A 3,490-nucleotide genomic window follows, 5' to 3' on the forward strand; every position below is an offset into this window, starting at 1 on the left:
TGTTGAATACTTAATATCATTTACTACATTTTTTAGTTCTGGGATTTCCATTTGATTTTTTTTCATAGATTCCAATTATGTGATAAAATTCTTCATTTTCCAATAGTTTTTTTTTTTTTGGTATATATCATAGTTATCTTTAAGTTTGTATTTGATAACTCAAACATCTATGTGATTCTGGGTAACAGTCTATCTTCTGGGACTTTTGTCTTTAATCTTCAATGATTTCTTTCTATTTCCTATTATTCATATCAATTTTTTATTAAATATCAAAATGTATGAAAAATAGCAGAAGCTCCAGATGATGTTATTTTCTTCTGAAAGATGTTGCTTACCTCTGGAAGGCAGACAAAGTATTGGCACATCATCTGTGTTCAGTGGCATCAGATCTATTTCTGGTTTCCCCTACTTATAAGTTGTGTCTTTTAAGAAATTCAACAAAAACTTAGAGTTTTATCAGGGCCCCTTCTTTCTTTGTGTGTTCTCAACTCATTTTTTTTTCTTTTTTCTCTCTAGCATTTCCAGAAATCAAAGTTTCTGCTTAGATTTTTACCTTCTCAAAAATTTCTTTCTTTGTTTTTCAGTATTGAGTTCCATGCAAACACAACATACGGGACAGAAAATACAAGAGCACAGAATGTCCAGCTCATGTCAATGCATTCCCTTCTCTATAGGATTTTCACAGTGTGAGAATTAGGCCTTGATAAGGAAGCATGGCATCCTTGTTTTTTCCCTGATGACTTCTAATAGTTGTTATTTTATCCCGCTTCCATAGTTGCTTTCAGTGGGAGACTTGTTTGACACCAACTACTCCATCCATCAGTCAAAAGTGGAAGTACTCTTGTGTTCTGGCTTCTAATTGATTCAACATTACAGACCCATTAAAAGCTCAAGATGAAAAATGTGAAATATTTTATGTCATTTTTATGAATGTTTTTATTTTTCTGCCTTCACATTTTTGAAGTATGATTGCCTAATGCAAAATGGGCCAATCTTAAATGTGTAGTTCAATTAGCGTTGACATGTGTATACCCATGTAACTGTGTCATTTAAGTTTTAAATGCATTTTCTTTATATCACCTAGCTTCATCAACACTAAAACAGCTTGGGCATGATAGTCAAGACTCATAAGTCAAACAAATTTTCATAATTTGTAATTTAACAAGGTTTATTTAAGCGACTGTGTGAATTACCAGTGTTCCCTACACCAACACACAACCACGCCTGGCTCTTAGATGGATAAATGTCTTCTGGATTGAAGTAAATGGCTGGCTTTATTTTAAAAATTAAGATGCTCAAGTCTATTCCTTCAATAATAAATAACTCTAAGTTCAGCAATTTTATTTGAGTTATTTTTAAACCACTTTTTATTATACCAATAAATCAGTATTATTGTTCAAAGATGGAAAAATGTAGAAAGTCTTCCCCCAAATTTCTTCACCAGCAAGTCTATTCTAGGTATAACCAGTGTTTATGGTTTGGTGTATACTCTCCCTGTCATTTCATACATATACCTTTTTTGAAATAAAAAATAGTGTCATATTTTTATAAACTTTTTTCTCTTAAAAATTTACGACCAAACATCCGTCTCATGTCAACAGTTATACTTCCATACTTCCCTTTTAAATAGATGCGTGTAGTGTATTGTATGGAATTTACTTTAAAAGTACCCAATTGTTGGCACTTTGGATTATTTCTATGTATTCTCCATTAGAAACCACACTGTGTTATACATCCCCAAAGTGAAAAAAATTCTCAATCTACTAATTATTTCCTCAGGATAAATTTGTACCAGTGGAATTGCTTAGTCACTGTTTTACACATTTTAAAAGACTTTTTTCACGCAGTAAAGTTTCCCATGAGGAATCTTTGCTAATCTGCACTTCATCAGCAGCATAGGAGAGGTCTTAATTCACCCCTTACTTCACCTACAAAGGCAGAAAATATTCATTGCCCTTTTAATTTGTATTTCTTTTGTTACTATGATGGTTGGGCTTTTATCCCTTATGTTTATTCTCCCTACATGTATTTTTCTGTTTTCGGATGGCTGTTTATATATAAATTTTTCTTTGTGGACAGCTCATGATTTGCTTACTGATCCATAGTAACTGTTTATATATGTCATATGCATGAAAACTGTCGGACTTTTATATATGCTACAGATTCTGTCCTGTTTGCCACTTGCCTCTGCTTACGTTTCCCACTGCAGGGCTGCGGGCAGGGCCCCAAGCACAAGATGTCAAGCCGGAGGGTGTCAGAGAGGGCTGAGGCTGGAGAGCTAGGCACGGGCCAGGTCACCCAAGGCTGGTTGATCACTCAAAGGACCCGGGAGGTTCTATGGAAAAGGAAGGGATTTAAAAATACATAGGGAGTGTGGGTGCCTGGGAGGCTCAGTGCGCTAAGTAAGGGACTTCGGCTCAGCTCACGATCTCGCAGTTTGTGAGTTTGTTCCCAGAATCAGGTTCTCTTATGAGAGCTCAGAGTCTGCTTCAGATCCTCTGTGTGTCTCTCTCTCTTCCCCTCCCTGACTCATGCTCTTCTTCTCTTAAAGGTAAGGAAAATTTAAAGATATCTAGGGAGGGAAGTCTTGAGGTTTTGAGGCAAGTAAGAGGGATGGAGGTTACGAGGACGAGACTCCAGTTCCTCGGGGTTGTGGGGGGGGGATGGCGGGGAGACAGACAGCGGTGTCTTGATGTGGGGGAGGGTCACTAGGTGCAAGCGTGCCTGGAAGGAATGAGATGAGCATTGGAGTTGTTGCCTCAGTGTCTGTGACACTCAGGTGTTCAGTGGCCTTTGGGGCCCCACAGCTGAATATGGTCTGTGTACACCGTGGATTGCCCACTGGGTCGAATTTAGTTAAAGAGGAATTCATCGTCAGCCTCCATCAAGTGTGGTCTGCTCCTCTTTGGTGCTACTTGATCTCTTGCCTGGTGCCAGCAACCTCACGACTAAATTTAATAATCTCAGTTCTGCTTCTTGAGAAGCCACAATCCCAAGGAGAATGAAGAATCCCGCAGATCACTTTCCCTTTACATCTGGTTGAGGGCCAGAACTTGCCTAGGGGCCTTATTTACTTTCCTTCTCTATTCTGGGGTTTATGTGGCTAAAGGTAAATGTTCCTAGAGTTGTGCATGGATTTCCTGGTGGAATCTAACCCATGGCTCACCTGTTTTCAATTTTCAGCAACTTCTTTGACTCCAGTGAGGCACATCCTGCGGACGATCTTGCAGCCTCTGGTGAATTAGTCCCTAGAGAAGGCACTGCTCTGATGGACGGTGGCATCAAACACTGTTGCCACACAGACAAGTTTGGGGCACTGCAGGTCAGGTCATCCCGGTGGGCTCGGGGTGAGAGAAACGGTCTTGTAGTTCTGGGGGGAAAACAAAAACAAGGTGGGTGTGGAGTGGAAGGAGGGTGTATAAGAGTGGGATCTAAACGGAAAAGCTTGCAAGAGGTTCAGAACAAAACTTCTTAATTCTGCAGTCCTCCA

The sequence above is a fragment of the Felis catus genome, chromosome A2 (genome assembly GCF_018350175.1).
Source record: "Felis catus isolate Fca126 chromosome A2, F.catus_Fca126_mat1.0, whole genome shotgun sequence".
Lineage (NCBI taxonomy): Eukaryota > Metazoa > Chordata > Mammalia > Carnivora > Felidae > Felis > Felis catus.